Source organism: Papio anubis, chromosome 18, assembly GCF_008728515.1.
Source record: "Papio anubis isolate 15944 chromosome 18, Panubis1.0, whole genome shotgun sequence".
Classification (NCBI taxonomy): Eukaryota; Metazoa; Chordata; class Mammalia; order Primates; family Cercopithecidae; genus Papio; species Papio anubis.
This window is the reverse complement of record NC_044993.1, coordinates 38556949-38574179: the sequence shown is the minus strand read 5'-3', so window position 1 is coordinate 38574179 and position 17231 is coordinate 38556949. Positions and strand designations below refer to the sequence as shown.

The 17231-nt window shown below is 41.7% G+C and overlaps 1 long non-coding RNA gene across 1 annotated transcript; it reads left to right on the top strand.

The window, feature by feature from the left end:
* The first annotated feature begins 1845 nt into the window (after window positions 1-1845).
* LOC108583474 lies at window positions 1846-10252 on the top strand. Its single transcript, XR_002519230.2, has 3 exons — window positions 1846-5241; window positions 6254-8434; window positions 8843-10252. It is a non-coding gene; the product is annotated as an uncharacterized LOC108583474 (long non-coding RNA).
* The last annotated feature ends 6979 nt before the right edge of the window (window positions 10253-17231 follow it).

Genomic DNA, 17231 nt, shown 5'->3' with positions numbered 1-17231 from the left:
TGCTATAACCTGGGAGGTTAAGACAGAGAATCTGGGCAAATGCTTCTCTTTCCTAGGGAGATGTTGGTCTGGAAGGGGCTTGGTTCATAACGATATGAAGTCAGCAGCTTGCACCAGGTATCTGTCGCGTCTCAAGCTTTGAACAAGGTAGGTGATGGTTAAGGGAACTTCTCATTCACTTTTATCCACAATGTCAGGGCACCCTGGCCACCCTGCCTGAGTGTTTCAATTTCCTCACCCTCCTGCTTCCCTCATGCCTTTCATCAAGCCTTGGAGGTAATTGCTCCATGCACAAACAGCTTGCGGCCTAGTGTGCAAGTAACAATTAGTTTAGAGGCTGTGATCTATAAATTTTGAGGAGAGGGAAAGAGGCCTTGGTGCACTTGGGCTATCATTTCTAATGAAGAAAAATAGCACACCGGAAGGGATCCAGAGTGTTATTGAAGCAACTTAATATCATCTGGTCATGATTTGCAGGCCTTGATAATGTCTTGTGATCTTGGGGGAAAGCAAAAAAAGGGGGGTGGGGGAGTGAGTTGTTGTTGTTTGTGTTTCTTAGAAAAAAAAAAAAAAAACCCTCACTCCGTGTTTATGAGATTTACGACATGCGGACCACCATCTGTATAAACCCCACCAATCTTCCATCACTGTCTCTTCAGCTCTGTAAACTAGACTGTCCAGAGAGGGACACCATAGGAATGTCGTCCTATTTATTGTTTGTAAAAATAAACTGGCCGGCCGGAGATGTATGTGAGGAATTTACACACAGCAGCTGCACAAGCAAGTGTGCGAGGGACGCGGGGGCTGAGGAAGTCGGGAGGGGAGGCGATGTGACCCCCAGCACAGCGCACGCCCTCTCCCATCAGCCCGGAGAGGACCACTTTGGGAGATAAAAGGAAAGGCGGGGAGGTGGGAGGGAGGGAGAGAGCCAGATTCAATATCCAACCAGGTCAGACCCCCTTTCTCTTTGTCAAACCAAAGCGTTGCTGCATTTGGAATGCTGGCCTAGAAAGAGCACATCTTCCTTCCAAGAGGAGACACTGGGATGAGCCCTGAGGGGTGGCCATGTGTTCCTTTTGGGGACCAAAGAGCAAAACAAGAAACAAAGCCCCATCAGAGTCTTCCTGATGAGTCGCTGTTTTAAAAGCAGGGTGCGGTCTGTTTTTGGCTTTGACTAGGGAGCAGGATCGAGTAGGGGTTGGCCCCTCTCATGAAGCACGTAGGAAGCACATGCTTGGCTTCTGTCAGCCAGCCCCTGCCACAGAGCCTCATACTGCTGGTCTGAGCTTTGCTACTTATGTGTTAGCTGGGCTGTCTCAGGAAGGTCCAGGCAGGAGGAGGGCAGATCTGCTCTCTTTAGATTTGTCTCTGAATCCAAATGACAAAGACAAGACTAAGATTCAGAAGTTTAACAATGTCATGGTTGAAATAGCAGCAATAAGCCAGGCACAGTGGTTCACGCCTGTAATCCCAGCACTTTGGGGGTCAAGGCGGGCAGATCACAAGGTCGGGAGATCAAGACAATCCTGGCTAATATGGCGAAACCACACCTCTACTAAAAATACAAAAAAAAAAAAAAAAATAGCTGGGCGTGGTGGTGTGCACCTTTAGTCCCAGCTATTCAGGAGGCTGAGGCAGGAGAATTGCTTGAACCCAGGAGGTGGAGGTTGCAGTGAACTGAGATTGCAATGCTGCATTCCAGCCTGGGTGGCAGGGCAAGACAAAAAAGAAAGAACGAAGGAAAGAAAGAAGGAAAGAAAGAAAGAAAGAAAGAAAGAAAGAAAGAAAGAAAGAAAGAAAGAGAGAGAGAGAGAGAGAGAGAGAGGGAAGGAAGGAAGGAAGGAAGGAAGGAAGGAAGGAAGGAAGGAAGGAAGGAAGGAAGGAAGGAAATAGCAGCAATAGATAGCCCCATGAGCCCCTTTTATTTTATAAGTGGGAAAATGGAGGCCCAGGTGGTAGAGCAACACCCACCCTGCGAGTGGTCAGGACAAGGCTGAGATTAGGCCTCAGGTCCCCTGGCTCATGGGAGCCATCCTTCCACCAGCCTTCCAGCCAGTCTGCATCCCTTTGCTCATGGCCTGGGGCTTTCTGTCCCCTACAGTTCATTCTCCAGACAGAAGCCAGAGTGATCTTTAAAAATGTTAGGTCAACCTCCTATTTAAAGCTACTCTGTGGCTTTTAATAGCAATTGGAATAAAATCCAACGTTCTTATACTACATGATACAGCCCCTGCCAATGTCCCCAAACTTCTCGTCAGAGCTCTCGGTGGAACCTGTTAGCTCTAAGCACAATGGCCTTCTTTCTGCTCCTGGACCATGCCAAGCACCCACTTCAGGGCCTTTGCACCTGCTGTTTTCTTCCATCTGGAACCTTCTTCTCTGAAATTTTCTTATTGCTACATCTTTCTAACCACTTGGTCTAGGCTTCAATATCCCTTCCTCAGAGAGAGCTCCCAGACTGCTTATCTAATACCGCATCCCGCTGCGACAAGCCACTCTCAAGCTCATTGATAAGCTTTATATTTAGAGGAAAGAAATCTTTCTTTAGAGCATTTAACACAATTGGAAATAAAATATTTACCTGTTTATTTATAGTTTTTCTTGGCTCACTATTTGTCTGCCTTAAGAGTGAAAGGGCTTTCTTATCTTTTTGTTCTCATCTGCATGGTGTCATCATTCATTCATTCATTCACTCACTTATTCAGCTATATTTACTGGATTCACTTGTAACTGACGATTCCAAAGAAATTTACATTCCAGTAAAGAAAGTAAAATAATAAACACGTGAGCAAATAAATGATAGATTATATCTCTTAGGATTATGATACGTACTCGATTTTTGAAATTTAAAATAGTTTATTAGTGTAAAGTTCTGAGCCCAGTGCCTGGTACTTAGTATCTGCTTTGCAAACATTGAAGTTTTGTGCTAACTCAGCACTAGAGATTGTTAGGTAAACCTGTCTTCAATGAATTTATAGTCAAATGCAGGAGACTGATGTGTTTAAAGATAAATTATATTAGGTGGAGCTACTATCTCTTTAGAGAGGTTAACTGAGGCCAAGAGGCCATTGATAAGATCATCGAGCCTGCTGGAGATGTTTGGACGAGCAGTCATGCACAGCAAGAGGTTAGAGAAGATGACCTCTTAAGGCCTCCTGCTAGCCTGACCCTGTTTTGCCTGCTCCGTGATGTGGCTCCCATTTAGCCAGAGCTGTTTAAATGGGTGTAGACCATACGGGGCGTGGGGGCGGGGGAATGACATGCAGTTACTCCTGCAACACTCATTTGCCTGCTAACTTAGTGCCATTTACAAATGGTTTTCACATAGTCTTTAAAGTAGGGCTTCTCAACCTAGGGGAAGAAATCTTGAAACTGCACGCATCATACTTTGTGGATATACAAGGTGTATAGACATACTTTTTTTCCCTGAGGAGAAGGACAATAGCTTTCCTCAGTGTTTCCAGGGCATTTTGTGTCACAAGCACCACTTAGTTAAGTTGATAACACTTGGGGTATTTCAGAATTATGAACTTATCTTCTAATTTCTTTAAAAATACAAAGCTTTCCTTCTAATTTGGGGTGAGATTTCTAAACCTACTAAATTCATATAGTTTTATATTTGCTGATTCAATAACTATTTATTAAGCAACAGGTAGGGCCCAGCATTGCTGAAGGTTCTGCAAAAACAGCAAGACCCTGTCAAAGGAAGTTCCTGCTCTAAGGTTCCCTTTTGGGAGGCAAGGAGAGAAGAGACTAAACAAGAAAGAAACGCAAGGTAATCTCAGTGGGTGCTAAGTGCTCTGGAGAAATGAAAGCTGAGTGATGCCATAGAGAAGGAAGAGGGCATTGCCTTCTATTGAATGCTCGGGGAAGGTCTCTTTCCCAAGGGAGCATTATAACAGATACCTGAATTGGCAAGATAGAGTCAGCTAAACGAAGATTCAGGAGAAGAATATTTCTGGCCTTTTAAGCAAAGACAATGGCTTATGCAAATGTTCTGAGGCAGAAATCAGCATGGTGGATTCCAAGGATGCAATGAGGCAGTGTGGCTCTAGAGTCATGAATAGGGGGAGAGGTGCTGTAAGATGAAACAGAAACATAGGTGGAGGCAGGATCTCCTAGGACCTAGTAAGACTTGATTAAGAGTTTGAGTTGGATTTTCATGCTGTGGGAAATCACTGGAAGTTATTACCAAGGCCTCATAGTTTCCCATGGCATGAGATGCTTCTGACAATATGAATGTGTTCATCTATTTGGACAGAATAGCAATGCACCCTTATTCTTTTAAGAAAAGACATTGGGTGTGGCCTTCCAAATTTAGTTTAGAATATCACTTTGTATGCCATAAATATGTACAATTTTGTGTCAATTAAAAATAAAACAAACCAAAATACCCTCACCAACAAGCCCTGCAGGTGAAAGATACTCTGCTAAGGTACACTGAGAGAATGCAAGGCCACCTGTGCTTCAAGAAGGCAATCTTTCCTATTACAATGCAAAGCAGCTTAGCTCACCAGTGTCTTCAACCTCTGCATCATAGATGGGGAGAGTTGGTGCAATTCTGCATAAGCAGACAGCCTCTTAGAGCATTTTTCTCAAAATAAAGCTTATCTTTCCTCAGATTTTAAGTGAGCCTTTATTTCTAGAAGAAAACAAATCAATAAAAGCATGCACATAGCTCTGTGCTTGCATTTATAAAATTAATTTAGGAATGGTTTTTTTAAAAAGTCAGTGTAAAACTATCCCAGATTGGGTCGTTTAGGATGCAGACTTGGAGATAGAGATTATCAAGTGGGAAGTTTATAAAGGAAGACTCTTGAGATCGAAGCCTGTGAGGGAAAATGAGGAAGCAGAATTAGGGCTGAGGGAGTGGCTGGGCTGTGATGCTGTCACAGTAATGCAATGATTCCATGGAGACCTCTGAAGCTGGACTGGCTCTTCAGAATGGTCCTTAGTTGAGTGAGGAAGCCAGGACTTTGCATCACTGATCTAGACTAAACATCTTAAGTAGGCTACCTCTAAAAGGAAGGGACTTGGGCAAGGCAACTTTCTTTAGCTGAGGCACTATCTGAAGAGGGCTGATAGCTGATGACTGTCTACTACTGTAGGCAGTAGCCCAACAGCTGGAGCAACAGTTTTCTTCTCCATAGGTGGAGCTGGTCGGGGGGGAAATATGGGTGTAAAGTGGAAAAGAAAAGCATCCCTTCTCCCTGATTGCTATACTCCATCTGCTCCACAGAGGTAACCGTATTTGATTGTTTCTAGTTTTAGTTTCTCCAAGTTGATTTCAAATGTCCACATGCAATGCACACAACTCTACTTTTTGGTCTATGAATTCTGAACAGTGTTTTCCAGCTTCCTCATAAGAAAGATGAGGGTCTGAACTAATTCTCCCCATGTCCTTCATCCAATTTTGTTAGGTATTTTCTGTTGTCAAGTTTTTCTGTTGGAGGGCTTTATATCTGTTCAATAATGTATTTCTATTTTCAGATTTATTAACATTACGTCATATCATCTCTCTTGACACTGCAAGATTAAGGAAATTAGCATTTCTACATAGCCCTCCCACTTTCTTTAATTCCTGTTAGTCATAGGAGTATTTTCACATTGTCAAGGTTTATAACACTTTATGTTCTGTAAGTATAACCAGTAATCAGTATTTTCCTATAAGTTAAAACCTGATAAACTGCAGTGAAAATATTATGATTATGTAAATACATTTGTTACTGCAGGGTTTATCCTGTTATTTGACCATAGTAAGATAACATCTTCATAGGTTAAGAGATCATTATGTGGATATCTTTGATGGGGGTCATTATTCTCTCTACCACATATGGCGATCCTCTGTTGATAGAATCCTGTGTCTTTTATTAGTCTTTTTTTATTTGCTTGTTAAAAAAAAATTGGGGGAGAGATAGGCAGGAAAAAACCTTGAGTCTTTACATGTCTGAAAAATATCTTTACCTCATCCTCTCATGATTTGTGTAGTTGAGCTGAGTATAAAAATCTAGACTCAAACATTTTAAAAATAATGTTCAGATCCATCCATTTTCTTCCTGTATTCTGTATTATTTGTAACAAGTCAGATGAAGCTTTGTCTTTGTAGTTAACTGTTCTTATTCTCTGTAAGTTTTTATAAGAATATTTTGAAATGTGGGGTTTTTTTCCAATCCTACACAGTATTTGGTGTTTCTGTTCAATATGAACTTTCATGTGTAAAATATTTTTGGCTATATTTTTTATTTTTTAACAGCTTTGTTGAGATACAGTTTTCATATGGGCATATCTTAGAGACCTTGAAGGTTCAGCTCCAGACTATTACAATAAAGCAAATATCACAATAAAGTGAGTCAAAAATTTTTTTTGTTTTCCCAGTGCATAGAAAAGTAATGTTTATACTATATTGTAGTGTATTAAGTATACAATTGTATTATTTTTAAAATGTACATACCTTAATTAAAAATATGTTATTGCTAAACAATGCTAACACTCTTCTGAGCCTTTAGGGACTTGTAAATTTTTGCTGGTGAATGATCTTCCCTCAATGTTGTCAGTCAGATGGCTGCCTACTGATCAGGGTGGTGGTTGCTAAAGATTGGGGTGACCATGGCCAGTACTCAGCCTACCACACCCTCATTCCTTTTAACCCCCTTCTCCTTGTAACAACCAAAAGTTGCCTATTGAGTCACATAAGCTTTCTGGGATGAGGGGATACCTCAACAAAATGGGTGTTCTTTTGGGAATGATTGAAGGAGCAATGAATGCTGAGTGGACAAGCAAAAATATTCACAATATTATCACATTTTTATTTTCAAAGTACTTTTTCTTATCTTCTGATTTGTTTCCTCAGTATATTTTGTCATAAAGTAATATTGCCTTAAATCTTAGTGTACTTATTTGATTTTTAAAATATTTTTCCCCTGTTTCTTGAATTTCCTGTTTTCTGAGGTCATTTTTTGCTCACTTATTAGTTTGGGGCTGCAAGGTATCCTCAATGGATTTTCCACCTGGCTCTTGATCTTTGGTTGCCCATTCTTGTGTACCAGTTATGCACTTGGCTGATTTACACAGCAGGCATTCTCCATTTTGGTTTTACAATTCTTCTTCCCAACTCATCTTCCCTACGTTCCCTTCATGGTAGAATAAGGTGATTTGAACCTTGGCATATGGTGGTGAGAGTTTGGGGTGGCTGGGACAACTAGCAGGTTTTCCCCTCCATCTGCAAGAGGCAATTGACAGCCATATCAGGAGCCCTAGTCCAAGTCTTGGGTATAAACCATCATTTGCTCAGTGTGCTAAGAGTAGGGAATAAAAGAGAGGAGCCTGAGAGAACTTTAATTTATTACCTTATTTATTCTCCCCTTTCTGCTTCTGCTCTGCCTACCTACAGGTAAAAGGCTTATAGCTCTCCAGAGGTCAGCAAGGAAGAATTCCTTCCACCTTTGCAGGGGCCTTCTCTGGGTGCTCTGGACTCCAGCTTCCTCTTCTGTGACTCATGCATCTGTAGGATCCCCTACACTTTCCACATTCCAGAAACAATACAGATTCTCTGCTCTACTTAAGGATCCCTTCCTCCTTATCTCAGCGATCTTTGGGTTCATAGTAGTATTCTGTTAGTATTGAGGGAAAAACAGAAGATAAAAGTGTGTGATCCCTCTCCCAATTTGAACTGAAAATCTGACTTTAGTTTTAAAAGTGGTTTTATAGCCTTAGTTCTTAGGTATCAAGATTTTAGAAATCCAGCCTCAACTGAAACCCTGTTATAATTTTATGTAAAAGACAACGAAATGGTTAAACCCGGGCAGGCTAACAGTGAAATAAGCTTTTGGGCATGAATGAAGGGTGGGAGATGCCCTGCAGCCTCCTTCACTAGCTGAGGATGGATTTCTTGTAGAGGTAGACTCATTTTCTGACCTCAGGAGTCATTACATGGCCACCAGAGAATAGGACATTGGGTGAGAGCAAAAAGAACTGGCAAGCCGTGGGGAACAGACCTGCAGAGAGTGACCTCAGGGGCCCATGTTACAATTTTTGTGTAATTTTCACAGCCATCCCAGAGGCTGTCCTTCCAAATTTTGGAACCTCTTGGAGCTGGATCTATCCAATTGCCCTGGGGAAGAACATTCACATTCCATTGCAAGAGCAGCTACCTTTCAGTCATCCTGTAGTCTTTAGGGGGTGATATGGCTGAGGGAGCATTTTCTGTCCTCGTGTGCTCCCTGACCCCAACCTCCCTAACCACTGCTTTGTCTAAGGTGGTAGCTGAAGGCAGGATCTGGGATGCCAGGTCTGTGAACCCTGTACTCTGGCCATCCAGGCCTTCTCTGAACACCAGAAGGTGGAGACTGCAGGTCCAAGGATTTGCGGGACAAGAGGAATGAACCTACAGAATCTGGAAGTTTAACCAGGGGGAGCTACAGGTGAAGATAAAATGGTAGGTGGGCATCAGAATGAGGAGTGGGGTCGAGGGGTTGCCTTCTGCCATTGTCTCATCAACACTATTATTTTTCTCTGATAATTATCCTTTTTCAGTGGGTTTTATTGCTAATTTGTTAAAATTATATAAGCAAGGAGCCAATGTAGGCTTCCTATAAGCTGACTACTGCTTATCCAAAGTCCCTCACATTTTAATAAACATTTAGCCTCATTCTTAGGAGAGCACATGCTTTTTTTTTTTTTTTTTTTTTTTAGCATTTATTACTATTAGGAGTAATAATATTAAGTACTCAGTGAGTAACTGCTATTATTACTCATCAGTGCTTTTATCAAGCTGTTCACTTTTGTAAGAAGCTCTCCTTCCCACTTCTTATTCAAATTTCTCCCTGGTCCTCACTGCCTCCAGATATCAATTGTTGCCCTATGTTGTGGGAGCCATTGTTGGAATTTTCAATCCACTTCAGTGAAACTGGGAACTCTATGGCTCTTATCTCATTTTTCCAAGTCATTTTCCTGAAAGAGGTATGTTTTCTTAAAACATTGTATAAAAGATGGTAGAGAAAATGTCCCAAGCATCCTGGGAGGTAGGGTGTCTACTGGTTGCAAGAAGACCATGTAGTGTCATGGAAACTGGGTAACGATAACCCTATGTGGGCAAGTGCTGGAATAATGGGTTCTTTAGTTAATTGTTTTTTAAGCAAATCTTGTTGATGATACCCCTCCCCTCTAAAATAGACAGATGCTGTTTCAATGTCTAAACATTCTGGGCTGGTATACTAGTCATGAGAAGATGTGATAGATTGCAAAAAATGACCACAAATTCCTCCCCTCCCTATGTTTGCAATGTGACTTTGCTGCCACCTCCATAAGAGATGGAGTCTATTTTTTTCATCCCCATGAGTCTGAACTAGAGACTTGCTCTGATCCATAGGATGTGGGAGTTCTTATCACAGGCCTCAAAAGGTGTTGTAGGTTCTACTGTTGCTCTCTTGCTGTATGGAGGCTCAGGTCAAGAAGCTTGAGCAAGCCTACCAGAGACAGAATACATGGAGCAGCAATGGGATATCTAAGCTGAAGACTCCTAAGCCAATCAGCTTCCAATCAATATACCCATGGACTGCAGCTACAGCAGTGACTTGAGTGAAATAAGCAGAAGAACCACTCAGCTGAGCCCAACCCAAATTGCTGACCCACAGAGTCATGAGCAAGTAAAATGGTAGGTGTTTTAAATCACTAGGTTTTGGGGTGGTTTATAGGTATAGGCAATAGCTAATTGATGCAAATATTCTCTATTTTCCCCATTTTTCTTAGTTTTGACAGGCTAGGTTATGCTGCGGTAACAACTTCAATATTTTAGCAACTTGGACCATAAAAATTAATGTCTCGTACATGTCCATTTTGGGTCAGTTGGGGGCTTTGTTCTCTGCCTCTATAATCTGGCATGTAGGCTGACATGCAAGTGTTGCTGGGTACTACAACAGAGAAAACAGATCTCTAATGATATTTTCCTTAGCAATTAAATTTTCTATATTGGAAGTGGCACATCATTTCTATATGCAACTCATATGGCTTCACTCAAACACAAGAGGCCAGGAAACAGTCCTGTGATGTGCAGAAGAGGTGGAGAGCCAAACATATTTGATAAACACCATAAATAACTACCTATAAGCCAACCCAGTAAGAGGGGAAAATGGTGGAAATTTCCTCTGTGTGCCCCCCTCCAAAAAAAGGCAGGCTAGGCACAGTGACTCATGCCTATAATCCCAGAACTTTGGGAGGCCGAGATCTGGTGGATCATTTGAGGTCAGGAGTTCAAGACCAGCCTAGCCAACATGGCAAAACCCTGTCCCTGGTAAAAGTACAAAAATTAGCTAGACATGATGGTGCATGCCTGTAATCCTAGCTACTAGAGAGGTTGAGACACCAGAATTATTAAACCCAGGAGGCAGAGGTTGATGTGAGCTGAGATCACACCACTGCACTCCAGCCTGGGCAACAGAGTGAGACTCCATATCAAAAAAAAAAAAAAAAAAAAAGAATGGGAGAAGGTACAGGCAGTGTACTCTCAGTGGTAGGTGGTCAAGTTTACTTAATCTTTTATCAATTGAAGAATGTCCAAAGCAATGGCAGCCAGAGACTCAAGTTTTCCCCTTCTCAACTTGTGTCCAAGGTGGGAAAATCTCTTAGTTCTAAGTAATGATGTGTCTCATAGTTAAAATTAAATTTGGAGGGAGCCAGGTGGTATTTCAAGATTAAGCGATGCTCTTTAGAAGGAAACAGATGGAATCCTTTTTCAGAGCAGATAAGGAGAGATAGTCTTGAAGATTGCACTTCAAAAAGGAGAATGTTCACACTCTATGAAAATAACCATTATCTAGTTAGGTGGGTCCACATTTTACAAAAAGCATTTACATCTTCTATATAACATCACCACATGGTACCACAGTAGACCAAAAAAAAAAAAAAAAAAGCACTCTAAGAAAGTTTCTTGTCTGAAATACAAAGTCTGTATGTTTGTAACATTTCTGACTTTTGTTTCTCTCCAAATTATCGTTCCACTTAACCCTTGTACCAACTCAAGGGGAATAGGTGACTAATACCACTGTCACCTCTTGGAGGGGCAGAAGTCCTAAGACCGCACAACTACAATGGCCCAGACAGAACATGTCCCCAGGTGTGTACGAGCTCATTATAGTTTTCTTTCTAGAAAACTGTTGCCTCGAGGTACCCTTTGCAGAGGATAGGTGGGAATTCACTCTTCAACTGCTTTCTGTAATTAGGTAGAAGAGTTCTGAGGTTTTACAGGTATTATATCACATTAATAGGTCTATTTGATTGCTCACTTGTATTGGATCAAGGGTTATGAGACAGCTATGGTTTGATTTTAAAAAAGCATTGTGAAGAGATCCATTCACTTAATCATCTATGTGTCTATTGCACACCTAGTAAGTGCTGGAGACTTGGTCTACAGTGCTGTATTAGAAAGACATGAATCTTGCCTTTTGATGCTTACACTCATGTTGTGTGTGTGTGTGCCAGCATGTGTGCTTGTGCCTGCACACTGTAAGGGTATCTTGGTCCATTCAGGCGTCTGTAACAAAATGCCTTAGACAGGGCAATTGATAAACAACAGAAATGTATTGCTCACAGTGCTGGAGGCTGGAAAGTCCAAGATCAGGACACCTGCAGATTTGGTATCTGTTGAGGACTTGCTCCCTGCTCCTCAGGTGATGCCTTGTTGCTGCATCCTCACATGGGGACGGGACAAGGTGGCACCCTGGAGCCTCTTTTCTAAGGGCACTAATCTGATTCATGAGGGTGAAGCTCTCGTGACTTAATCACTCCCCAAAGGCCCCACTTCTTAACACTATCACGTTGGTATTAGGTTCCAACATATGAATTTAGGGGGAAATATTAACATTCAAACCATAACAAGGGTGTAGAAAATAAGTTAACAGCAAAAATGTGCATATGTTTACACAACAAATACATACACATTATGACTATTAACTATGCTGAAGAACTATTAAAATACCTGATTTCTGGTTTTAAATTGCCAGTTGACTTGCTGTGGACCTTGGGTAAGTCATCCTTTTTTCTCTTGACCTGTTTTTATTTTTCACCTAAAGAATGAGATTGTTTTTCTCAGGCTGCATTAGACATGTCTGAGTGTTTTGGATTGAGCATGTATTAACTTAATAATCAGAAAAAAAAAAGACAGCAAAGATTAAGAAGATGAAGACAAAGAAGAAGAGGAGGAACTGAAGAAGGTGGAATTCCAGTTAAGATCTTCTGTGATTTGTGCATCTGAAATTCTGCTGATTTCCCTGCACTCAGCTGGATTTTTGCATATTGTTAGTTTTATGGTTTTGAGGTCTAGGCAACTGAGAATATGTTCTCTTATCTAATGAGCCTAATTTTTACACACAACAAATTGTGATCCTCACATCTGGTTGGGGGAGGGCAACGGAGTTAAAGAGACGTGTTTCTACCTCAATACATGAACGACAGTTTAGATGCTAAGCTGAGTTTGTATCTGTCCTGGCATGGAGCACTCTTTCCTTCTTTCTGTTGCTTCTTCAGAACTGTTTTTATCTTGGTATTAACTTCCTTGTGTTTAAATATCTTATTCTGACTTTCCTGGCTTTTGTGTTTCAAGCAAGTTGTTTGAACATCTTTTTTTGGTTTAAAATTGTTTAAAAATGCCATGTGATTTCACTGATCTTACCAGAAACCAATAAAAACACATTACTTTAAAAATAACTCCCATAAAACCTCTTACTTGTGAAAAGCTTTCATTCTAATAAAAGTGGAGCTAACCAAAACCTTTTAAAACTGCTTGCAGGCATACAAGGGACTTGGCGTGTCCAGATTGTACTACCTCTAGTGGTGATGAAGATACCAGATCTCTATTCTATCTGTAGGAATGTTAGTCCAAGACAAATTAACTCACCTACTTTAGAAAAGAAAAATCTAATATATGAGACTAGTAACACCCCAATGAAGCCCACGCATGCTGCATTTTGCCAACATAGCCACTGGGATTCTACAATCTTTTCCGTTGTGTGTGAGGTTGTGGTTGATTTTTTCCCCCCTTTCCTTTTAGTTTCCTAAATATAGAATTAATGGGTTGTAGGGAAAGTCAATGATTGTTCTTACTTGAGTTTGAAGAGTGGAAAGAAAATATCCCTCTTTCTGCAGGCTTCAAAATTCCCTTTGGGTTGGTTGCCATCACGTGCCAGTTTTATTTTCAGATTAGACTCATGACAACAACTGTAAAGTCTGTGATGACAAGAAGATGGAAAATGGTGTCAGTGATACAGGGGAGAGGGAGTGGCCTCCGTGTCAGGCTTTGGTTAGCCATGCCAGATTGGCTGCCCCAAACTTCCCGGTGGAAGATTTTGAAAGTACAGACTCATTGGCTGCTATTTAGAGAGGTCTGAACTGGGGCTCCAGATTTTAAATTGTTTTCATTTTCCTAAAAATATGCTCACGTGACTCAAATATGCAGCCAGTTTGAGAACCAGAGGTGTAAAAGCAAAACCCAGCAACAACGAAAGGTAAATATATAAACAATTTCCATTCAAGAACCATGAAGTAGAAACAATTTGCTGATGGATCAGCGCTGCTCACACCAGCCCTCTCCAGGATGTATCCTTTGGATCATGAGAGCCTGGAGAAAAGGAGCTGTGGCCAACTAAATATGGGAAAAGTTCCAAGCTATATCTCCCTCTCCCAGATTCCCTGGTTCTCTAAAGAGTATATAAAATGTACTAAGATGATTTCTACGAAGACTTGTTTAGTGCTTAGACGATGTTTGCGTGCTTCTCAGATGAACTTGACCATAGAACCACTTCTGCTAATTAAGTGTTAACATCTTTCAAGGAATGCAATTTTCCTAATGCCCTGCTGGTGAGCTGTGACAGTGCCATTCCTCCCACAAGGAAGGACTAGGGCGCTTTCTTGAGTGACTCCCAAATTGCATCTTGAGAACAACTTTCATTCCCTCAGAGCCCTCTCCATGTTTCAAGTGGGCGACCTGGAGGGGAGTTCTCTGTATTCCTTAATAAGAGAGAAGTTACTTTATTTTGCTTTATGTTTATGGCTGAAGGTGTCAATCAAGACACTTCAGAAATGTCACCCCACCTCCACAGAACCGTTGCTGTTCAGGAGGCCCACGCTGCTCTGCAGAGACTCTCGGAACATTCAGAGGTTCCCCTCATCAGCAGACAGATGGGAACCGAAACACGTTTCTTCTGTATAGCTGCATGTCAACTTCATCTGCTCTGTCTGGTAGTCAGAAAGCGTGACAGCAAATGGCTTGCAATGACTGATGATCTACTATGTGCCAGCACCTGTATCACTTCTAATTTTTACAATGCCTGGCAAATCAGCCCCCAACTTATAGAAAAGAAAACCAAGACTTAGCAAAGTTAACTTGCCCACTTTGGTAAGTGACAGAATGAGCTGGTTGCCTTTCAAACCAAGGCTCTTTTCTTTCCAGACAAGCCTCAAAAAGGCCATTTTTCTTTACCTTTCCACAAAAGAGTTTCTCCTTCCATTTTTTCCCCCATTTCCTTAGGTTTCTGTTGATTTTCTTTGATTGTCTTGAAGACAGAGAGAATGTGAGAGGAGAGTCATTTTTTCCCCCTCTGGGCTCTTATTTCAGTGACAATCAGGCATTTTACTTTCTAAAGAAGATCGAGATGTTAAAAAGCACTGATCCAAGTTGGGCCAAAAAAACCACTGATCCCAGTTGGATCAAAAGCTCAAAGACCATATACTTCTAATTCCATAAGGCCCTACGTGCACAACAGTAAGTTTGTTTAGTTTTGGTAAAGCACGATAGCCAGCAGAAGAGTCAGCAATATGTGTTCATGTTGCTCTAAGGAATCTCTTCAGAAATTTGCTTTTCATTTGTTCTGTCTACCCAAATCCAGGCCTTGCCCATCTTTACACCTGGAAAACCCAATATTCTCTATTGCTTCCAAAGTGGTATCTCTTCCTAGGTCCAGATGCTTGGATTCCAGTTGGCTCTTTCTAGAAATAGGGTGGAGTCAACACTGGCCATGAAGGAATCTGGTCTCCCAGCAGGTCACTGGAAGAGCAAAAGTGGAAAGAGGTGAAACTCCAGGTGGTCATCATGAGCCTTTTTTTGGGAAAAGAGTAGTGGGTATCCCAGACTAATTTTCAGGGAACACAAAGACAATTCTCAAAGCTGAGTGTCATTGTTCCTGCTGGGCCATAGCATCTGCCTCATTTGCTCCTTTAGACCCAGAACCACCAGTGATAATTCTGGACCTTGTAAAGTTCTCTGAATGGTGCTATTGAAAGAAGCACCAGACATCAGTGTTGCTTCTTTTTGTTGTTTTTGTTTGTTTTTTGTTTTTTAAGACAGGGGCTTACTCTGATGTCCAGGCTGGAGTGCAGTGGTGTGATCACAGCTCACTTTCATCCTCCTGGGCTCAAGCGATCCTCCCTGCTCAGCCTCCTGAGTAGCTAGGACTACAGATGCATGCCACCATGCCCAGCTAAGTTTTGTACTTTTTATAGAGACAGGGTCTCGCTATGTTGCCCAGGCCGGTCTCAAACTCCTGGGCTCAAGGGATCTGCCCACCTCGGCCTCCCAAAGTGTTGGGAATACAGGTGTGAGCCATGGTACTTGACTCAGCATTGTTTCTTTAAAAACAAGTAAATATGGCCGGGCGCAGTGGCTCACGCCTGTAATCTTAGCGTTTTGGGAGGCCGAGGCGAGTAGATCACGAGGTCAGGAATTCCAGACCAGCCTGGACAACATGGTGAAATCCTGTATCTACTAAAAATACAAAAATTAGCTGGGCATGGTGGCGGACACCTGTAATCCCAGTTACTCGGGAGGCTGAGGCAGGTGAATTGCTTGAATCCAGGAGGTCGAGTTTGCGGTGAGCCGAAATTGCACCACTGCACTCTAGCCTGGGTGACAGAGTGAGACTCCACCTCAAAAAAAACAAAACAAAACAAAACAAAACTAACAAACAAACAAAAAAACAAGCAAATATTTCCTCAAATCTTGTTTCTTACCTCTTACCTAAAAATTATATTGATTCAAAACAAAAGGGGAACTTTGGTCATTGTTTCTGAGAGCGTGAATGTGAAACTGACTGATAATGTCACAGCTTCCCATTGACATGGAGAGGGGAGGCGCCATGAATCCTGGCGCTTAGGAGGAGGATTAGCACCTCTGGTCTGGGTCTTCATGGAAGGCCCTGCTCTGCCTCCCAGGGAACACTCTGGCTGGGTTGCTGCTTTAGCTAGCAACGGGGAGTTTTGGGCTCTGCGTTCCTTCCATGCTGACACCTGTCATTTCTGCCACCCAGAAGCTGGCAAGCTGAGTTGAGTCTCTTTGGCTTGTGTGTGGGAGCCTCCGGAATCCCGGCACATCTTCCATGTTTCTTGATTCTCTTGTTAACACAGATTTTGAAGGCCTTAAAAAAAAACTAAATATATTTCTTGTTCTCAACAAACAGCTTTTCAAACGACTGTATTATTTATTCATTAGTATTACATTCAGAGTGCAGAGCTCCATGTTACTTGGAGAAATAAATGAAAGAGAAGCAATATCGCTCTAAATCCCCAATTTACAGCTTTCGGGGAGCCTGGAACAGTTCTATCGTAAAGCTCTGTCCTGGCTGGCCCAGCATGTCTCTCTCCACTGTTTATATGTCTCTTTATCACTCTATCTGCCCAAGATGGACCAACCTAGTCATTTTGTGGGCTCAACAAATATCTTGATCCATTTTGTGAATGTTTTCAGTTTGGCTAAAACTTAAAACACATTTTCCCCAAGCACTTTTTCCTCTTAATTTTTAAACTCGTATATTTTAAGGAAAATTTAGCCCATGTGTTTCTCATTATTCCTGATTCATTTGCACTTAACTCATCAAAATGTTGCTTTGCAAAAGTTGTTTGCTTTCCAAGAAGACTCCTGAAGTTCTTTTTTGTACATTCAGCCTGCCCCCATCTTTTGTCTCTCCCTTCCTTTTCTTTTTCCCTTCAGAGAGGCACAGTATTCTTAGAAACAGGAATTTGCACCCCAACAGCAGATATATTGGGACATTGTAGGAAAAGCTGATCCTGGTATGGACTCAATCTTCTAGCTCAGTTGTGCCTGGCTATCCCTTCATAGCATTCGTGTTCAGGAGAACGTGTGCTCGTGCAGTGAGGAATGGTCATTTTCTGTTCTGTTGACCAGAAAATCGATGTTGAGCACTAGCAAAAAGCAATTTAGGATGCGAAGTTTAGAGCTTTTTAGGTTT